Here is a 7,163-nt window from a genome sequence, read left to right as displayed (position 1 = left end):
AGGCCAGCTAGACGGCGAGTTGTAAGGTTTGAGGCGGGACACATGGACGATGTCGGTGCGGGGTGCAGCGGCCGGAGATGGCGGATGTAGCTGGGTGATCTCGTACGTCCCCGCGGTCACCGGACGTACGACCCGATAAGGGCCTGTATATCGGGGGAGCAGTTTTTCACAAAGGCCCACACGGCGGGAAGGGATCCAGAGTAACACAAGGGAGCCAGGAGAGTAGGTGACTTCACGACGGCGACAGTCATGACGTCGTTTCTGATTGACTTGGGAGGCCGACAGCCGCTGGCGGGCGACAAGACGGGCAGCGTCGGCGCGAGCGATGGCGTCCCGAGCGTAAGGACTCGTGGAGGCGGTGGCGGGCAGTACACTGTCGAAGGGCAGCAAATGATCGCGGCCAAGGAGAAGGTAAAAAAGGGAGAAACCGGCTGTATCGTGACGCGTAGAATTGTAGGCGAATGTAACAAATGGGAGGCTAATATCCCAGTCGCGGTGATGGTCGGAGACGTACATGGAAATCATGTAGGTGAGGGTACGGTTCAGACGTTCAGTGAGGCCGTTCGTCTGCGGATGGTAGGCCCTGGCGAATTGATGACGGACGGAGCAGGAGCGGAGGAGTTCGGCGACCACTTTGGAAAGAAAGCAGCGACCGCGATCGGTGAGCAAGTGACGGGGAGCACCGTGGTGGAGTATGACGTCGTGCAGGAGAAAGTCAGCGACATCAGTTGCGCAGCTGGTTGGGATCGCTCGAGTAATAGCGTAGCGCGTGGAGTAGTCCATCGCGACCGCGATCCATTTGTTTCCCACAGCAGACACCGGAAAAGGGCCGAGCAGGTCGAGGCCGACACGGAAAAACGGGTCTACGGGGATGGGGAATCGGCTGAAGGTGCCCGGGAGGGATAACCGAGGGCGTCTTCCGCCGTTGGCACAGTTCGCAAGCGGCCACATAACGGCGGACAGAACGGTATAGACCGGGCCAAAAGAAGCGGCGGCGCACGCTGTCGTAGGTGCGGGAGACTCCAAGATGACCGGCCGTGGGAACGTCATGAAGCTGTTCAAGGACGCTGCTGCGCAGGTGTTTAGGGACCACGAGCAAGAGGTCAGCGCCGTCAGGCTGCATATTGCGCCGGTAGAGGACGTTCTCATGGAGCACAAACGGGGCGAGGGACGCATCACAGCGGTTGGCAGTGAGGCGGTCGATGAGGGAACGTAGCGACGAATACAAGCGCTGTTCTTGCGCAATGTTGCGGAAGGCCGAGATGGATAAGACGCAGGCGTCAGCCTCGCATTCGTTGGAGGAAGGCGGATCGACAGGGTAACGGGACAAGCAATCCGCGTCCTGGTGCAAGCGGCCGGACTTGTGGACGACACAAAATGTGTACTCGTGAAGGCGAAGAGCCCAGCGCCCCAGCCGGCCAGTAGGGTCTTTGAGCGAAGAAAGCCAGCATAAGGCGTGGTGATCCGTGATAACAGAGAAAGGGTGCCCAAACAAGTAAGGGCGGAATTTTGCAATAGCCCGAACCAGAGCGAGGCATTCTAGCTCGGTGATAGAATAGTTGCGCTTTGACACAGAAAGGAGACGGCTGGCGTACGCAATAACGCGAAGCTTGTTGCGTTGCCGCTGAGCAAGTAGGGCACCAATGCCATGACCGCTCGCATCAGTCCGAAGTTCCGTAGTTCCGTAGGGGCTGAAGGATTAAAGTGCGCCAACAAAGGTGGAGCAGTGAGGGCACTGATAAGGGCTCTGAAGGCGTCAGCTTGGGGGGGGGGGGGGGGGAGGGGGTCCCCAAGAGAACGGGATGTCCTTCTTGAGGAGCGTGGTAAGAGGTCGGGCTATTTCCGCAAAGTTCTGGATGAACCGGCGGAAATAGGAACATAGGCCGAGAAAGCTGCGCACATCACCGGAGGAGCGCGGAGTGGGAAATGAACGCACGGCGCGGACTTTGTCGGGGTCGGGTTGGATCCCCGCAGAATCGACCAAGTGGCCAAGGACCTTGAGCTGACGGCGGCCGAAGGTACATTTCTTCGAGTTCAGCTGAAGACCAGCGCGGCGGAAGACGGCAAGGATGGCTGAAAGGCGATGCAGGTGGCTTTGGAATGTGGACGAAAAAACAATCACGTCATCTAAGTAGCAGAGACATGTCGTCCACTTAAAACCGCGCAGGAGGGAGTCCATCATGCGCTCGAAGGTCGCAGGGGCATTGCACAGGCCGAAAGGCATGACTTTAAATTGGTACAGGCCGTCCGGGGTGACAAAGGCGGTTTTCTCCCGATCCCGTTCATGGACAGCGATCTGCCAGTACCCTGAGCGAAGATCGATGGAGGAAAAGTAACTGGCGCCGTGCAAGCAGTCGAGAGCGTCGTCAATTCGGGGCAAAGGGTAGACGTCTTTCTTTGTGACGGCATTCAGATGGCGGTAATCGACGCAGAATCGCCAGGTTTGATCTTTCTTTCTAACAAGCACGACAGGGGACGCCCAAGGACTACTCGAAGGCTCGATGATGTTGCGGGCCAGCATCTTGCCCACCTCTGCCTCAATAACACGGCGCTCGGCGAGGGAGACCCTATAGGGCCGTCCGTGAATAGGGCGGGCTTCGCCGGTGTCAATGTGGTGGGCGACAACAGAGGTTTGACCCAAGGGACGGTCCCCAAAGTCAAAAATATCACTGTAGGAGGACAAAAGGCTGTGAAGAGCTGTAGAATCAGCAGAGGGCAGATCGGCCGCGATCATCCGGGAAATAGAGTCCTCACGGGAGGGTTGCAATGTAGGGACATTGGAGACGGCAGTCGTTGGGTCAGGAGCCGGGACAGAAACTGTGCAATCGGTCAATGGGGACAGATCAGCAAAGAAAATGCCGGTCTGAAGTACCTGAGGGGACAGGCTGAAGTTGAGGACAGGGAGGCAGGTGCAGTTGTTGGTGATGTGGACAATGGTGTGGGGAAAAAGGACATTACGATTCAGAATCACAGCGGTGATAGGGCAGGCGACGTAGTCTCCATCAGGGACGGGAGGAGAAGGCGACATAGGGATGTAGACAGCAGTTTGTGGCGGGAGACGAGCAAACTCGGTGGATTGATGGCGAGGTGAGCTGGTGGAGTCGTCATTGCACAGGGGCAGATCCAATCGAAGAAGGCCTGAGGAACAGTCAATAAGAGCTGAATGGGCGGTTAAAAAGTCAAGGCCAAGGATTATGTCCTGAGGGCGCCGGGTCAGGACGGTGAACAGAACAGGTATATGACGCCCGGCAATGCTGACTCTCGCAGTGCACATTCCAATCACGGCAGCGGGGCTGCCATCGGCGACGCGAACCGTGGACATGGCGGCAGGCGTTAAAACTTTCTTCAGACGGCGGCGCAAAGAAGAGCTCAGGACAGACACTTGGGCGCCAGTATCAATGAGGGCAAGGACCGGGACACCATCCACGAGAACATTCAAGAGATTACGTTGGGCAGCGGGGGTCAAGAGAGGATTTTCAGGCCGGGTCAATGATGCAGCGTCACCTCCGGGGGCTGCATCGGCTAGTTTTCCGAGAAATGGCGGGAGGTCGAAGGAGAAGGGCTGCGGCGTGTGGGAGGAGAACGGGAACGGCGGCCTAATGGGGAAGGTGAGCGGCTGGACCCACGAGCGTGCGGAGCGGGCTCGTCAGGGAGCGGATCGGGTCGTGGTGTGAAGCGGTGCGGGCCGTAGTCGTTGCGGCGGTCGACGAAGGAGTAGAGGCGAGGTGGCGGGGACCAACGGCTGCTGCAGTGACGGGAGATGTGTCCGACGCGAGAGCAGGTAAAACAGATCGGCTTGTCATCAGAGGTATGCCATTCGGCAGGATTGCGATATCGGTACCGAGGCGAGAAGCTGCGACTGTAAGTGGCAGCTGCGATCACTGGAGGATCCGGGCTAGCATGAGCGTTGTCCACGACGCGAGGAGAAGGGACGGCCAAGTTCGCAACCTCCTGGCGAATGACGGCTTGGATGAGGGCCAAGGTGTTGTCCGGCAGTGGCAAAGAAGAAACAGCGGGCGTCATCGCCTCCAGTTCGCGGCGCACGATACGGGTTAAGTTAGCCGGGTCGGAAGGCTGCCGTAATGTTGGCAGATCTTCACAGGAGGAGCTAGCAGCAGTGTTCGGCAGCCGGTCAAAATGATGAGAAATGCGCCGGTGTTTGGCTTGCTCGAAACGGCGGCACACCTCAAGAACAGAAGCGACCGTGGAACAGTCTTTGCATAGAAGCAGATTAAATGCATCGTCGGCAATGCCTTTCAGTATGTGGCCAACTCTATCTGCTTCGGACATGTCTTTATCAACTTTACGGCACAAGGCGAGGACGTCTTGGATGTAGGCTATGTATGGCTCGGAGGAAGTTTGGGCGCGGGACGCGAGTGCCTTCTTGGCTGCGAGTTGGCGGCCGATGGGTTTTCCGAAGAGGTCGCGGAGCTTCTGCTTACATATGTCCCATGAGGTCAAGTCATCTTCGTGGGTTTCGAACCACACTCTCGCGGTGCCGGTCAGGTAAAATATCACATTAGCGAGCATCAGCGTTGGATCCCACCTGTTGTGCGTGCTGACGCGTTCGTAAAGGGCCAGCCAGTCGTCCACATCAACGTCGTCTGTGCCGCAGAACGTGCCCGGTTCGCTGTGGTGGGCGACGACGACCGCTGGCGGTGTTGACGGAGAGGGAGATGGCTCGGACTCGGTAGACATGTTGGCGAGACGGCGGCCACGACGGAGAGCCAGCTTGAGGTCGGGGATCGAATTTAGCAACCTCCACCAACCTGTGGGCCTTTGTGAAAAACTGCTCCCCCGATATACAGGCCCTTATCGGGTCGTACGTCCGGTGACCGCGGTGACGTACGAGATCACCCCGCTACAATATGCTCGCGGCAACTAAGTTTTCTGCAGAGGCTTGTTTATTCGTAGCCAGGCTGTGTGTGGGTTGCGCTCCTCCCCCCTTTCTTTGTGCTGCTTGTTATTTGGTTTCGCCATTTTCGCGAAGGGCGCGTTCCATTCTTTATAGTTTTAAGTCCTGTGGTTTTCTGCGAGATCCTCTGTCACGAGCTAAAACCGCGAAACAATCGATATTAGCTGCCTGCGGACACTTTTATCGGCACATATTAATTCGGGTGTTGTGGCAGGCGGCTCTCTCGCGACCGCGAATATTAACGGGATATTATTAAAAGGCTCTGCCGCAGAAAAGCCGCCGTCGACGTTTTCAGCATCGTTGACTAAGAGTAAAAAATGCACGAAAAATCTCCAGAGTAGCAGCCTAGGTGCGCTAGCTAAGTCACTAGACATTATAATGTCATCACAACCTGTTAAAAAAAATGTGAGCAGACTGCCCCCGTATCAGGTGGCAGGTAAATTAACGATTGGTCGCGAGAGGTTGATCGGGAAGAGAAAGCTGGGTAGCACAAGCCCCACCGGTGGCAGCACCTGCCATCGCAGTGCTGTGGCGCATCTCTTAATCGCTGTAGCACTGCACCAGGAGTGGTATGAGGCTTCGAAGGATTCATGAATGTAAAGTAGAGGATGAACAATTCCGCATGAATGGGCACAAAGCCATTATCGCTATCGCGTCTTGCCCTTAAGGGAAAGCTGAAGTGTCCTCTTCATTCTTTAAATATTTTATGTTTTTGCCTCCTGAAACATTCGAACGGAATATCCTGCGTTGCGTTACGCAGCGCCTCGATCCTCACCCCTTGACACAGGATAATATCCTCCCACCGTGGCCACAGCAGTCGGCTGTCGTCAATGCATACAAGGCACTGTTCTACTAGCTGAGAGCGACTCTCTTGAGTGACAAATTGAGTCTGTGCTCCTTACCCTTTCTCTCTTTCTCTTTTCAATCCCCTCATTCTTCCTCCCCAGTGCAGGGTAGCTAACGGAATCACCTTTCTGGTTAACATTCCTGTCTTCATCTTCCACTTTGTCTCTATGTCACTATTTAACCAGATGGTTTCAGCGAGACGAAAGAGAATGGCGTACCAATTTTTTCGAAGCACACCAGGGCAAGTCAGCTGAATCGAGGGCTCTGTGAGGGAAGGACACTTCGACTTTTTGTATGTCACCCTAAATAAATATCGACTGTGAGGCTTTTTTTGTAGAATGCACGTTACTAAAAAGTTCTTAAGCGCAGAACGAAAATCTGAGACTCTTCGCACTAAACAATTACGTGCGCTGAGTGATTACGTGAATAATTAATTTTTTGACTGATTGGCTGACTGGCTGACCGACCAAATGACCGACTGACTGACCGACTGATTGATTGAACTTTCACCAGAATGAATGAAAGAATGAACAACGGAACCACCGATAGGCTGGTTGATAGATCGCCTGCTATGCAGCAGTGGGTTCAGTGGACAGGTCGTGGTACTGAATAATGCATTCTTCCCCAATTGTTCCTGGGCATGCGTGTGCAATTTTCCTCAACGTGCTCAAGGCAGTACCGCGCAGGGAATCTGATAGGCAAGCAGTTTCCGACCGCCAGAAGGAATAAAGGAACGATGAGAGGGTGAGAGAGGAAAGCCTTCCGTCAATTTTTCAAATCAAAGTTGTGGTGAGAGCCAGTCGACAGAACCGAGGAGCGGCAACCCACACTAGTGGCGGCCAAACGAGGCGGCTTGACTGGAATGTCGATCAGTCCGGAAGCAAGGACCGATCACGATACCCCACAGTCCAGCGCCTTTGTTCGCGAGTGAGGTCCCCGAGGAAGGGGCTGGGACGAGTGCCGGCAATTTCCAGTCCTGGAGCTGGGCTTCTCCCGTCCTTCCTGCACAAGTACAAAACAAAAGATTACAAATCACCCTGTGGAGTTTGAAGGCGAGTGGCTTTGTGCACATTTCTCGTTGATATATATTTTTTAATCTCCTCAGCCTTTCTATTTTGCTCGTCTGCGCTGCTGCTCTCGAGGCGGGGGCGACGCAGCATCTGGGGCCGTTTGGTTCCACCTTTCATCTTGTTTTATCTTTTCACCGAAATCTCGCTCTCTAAATTTATAAGCCCTTTTTTTTGTCTTCTGCAAAGACAGGAAAATTCGAGTGACAAGAAGTTCCTCTACGTTCGACAAAACACGACTCTAAAAAGGAATTACGGCCTGCGGAATGCAGGCATGCCGGCTGTTTAAATAAGTGCGTTATTAATTTGAAATAGCAGGTTTTTTTTTGTTTTAG

Source organism: Amblyomma americanum, chromosome 6 (assembly GCF_052857255.1).
Source record: "Amblyomma americanum isolate KBUSLIRL-KWMA chromosome 6, ASM5285725v1, whole genome shotgun sequence".
Taxonomy (NCBI): domain Eukaryota; kingdom Metazoa; phylum Arthropoda; class Arachnida; order Ixodida; family Ixodidae; genus Amblyomma; species Amblyomma americanum.
Note: the sequence above shows the minus strand (reverse complement) of the source record.